Source organism: Nannospalax galili, unplaced genomic scaffold, assembly GCF_000622305.1.
Source record: "Nannospalax galili isolate Female #2095 unplaced genomic scaffold, S.galili_v1.0 scaffold186, whole genome shotgun sequence".
Taxonomy (NCBI): Eukaryota; Metazoa; Chordata; class Mammalia; order Rodentia; family Spalacidae; genus Nannospalax; species Nannospalax galili.
In genome coordinates this window covers 8,499,097-8,500,203 of record NW_008358774.1, presented here as the reverse complement: position 1 = coordinate 8,500,203, position 1,107 = coordinate 8,499,097, and positions in this window count along the sequence as shown.

Sequence of the window (1,107 nt, the reverse complement as noted above, 5' to 3'; positions counted from 1 at the left end):
TTTTTCTTTTTTGGTTGTATCTTTACCTGGCTTTGGTATTAGAGTGATGCTGAAAAAATAGAAAGAATTTGGAAGTTCTCCCTCCATTACTATATTTCTGAATAAACAGAATTCTACCAGATATTTAAAGAAGATCTACATCCAATACTACTTAATTGATACAAAAGGACAGAAGTGGAGGGAGAACATCTAATTTCCTTCTATGAAGCCAGCATCACTCTAATACCAAAGCCAGGTAAAGATACAACCAAAAAAGTAAACTATAAATCCATATCCTTAATGAACAAAGATGCAAAAATTCTCATCAAAATACTTGCAAACAACATACAGACACACATCAAAAAGATCATCCACCATTGTCAAGTCAGCTTTATTCCAGAGATGCAGGGATGGTTACAGAAGGCCTTTGAAGAAAGTTAACATGCATTTATGTTCAAAGTCCTAGAGGGAATTGGACTGGAGTGAACATACCTCAAAATAATTAAAGCCATATATAACAAACCCACAGCCAATATCATTCTAAATGGAGAAAAACTGGAAGCATTCCCATTGAAATTGGGAACCAGACAAGGCTGTCCACTATCTCCACTTCTCTTTAACATAATGTTTGAATTCTTGCAAGAGCAGTAAGACAAGAGAAGGAAATTAAATGAGTAATACTTGGAAAAGAAAAGATCAAATTATCCCCTTTTGCAGACGATATGAAATTTCAGTAATGTGGCAGGATCCAAAATTAATCTATGAAAGTCTGTAGGCTTTCTATATGCCTATGAGAAGGAATCAGAGAAACAGTACATGGAAACACTCCTTTTCACAATAGCCTCAATAATAATAATAATAATAATAATAATAATAATAATAAATATCTTAAAATGAACCTGACTAAAGACCTTAAACCTCTACAATGAAAATTTTTAATCTTTAAAGAAAGAGATTGAGGAAGGCATCAGAAGATGGAAGGACCTCCCATTTTCATGGATTGGAAGAATTAATATTGTTAAAATGGCCATCCTATCAAAAGGAATATATAGATTCAATGCAATTCCAATCCAAATCCCCATGACATACTTCACAAAATTAGGACAAACCATCCTTAAATTCATATGG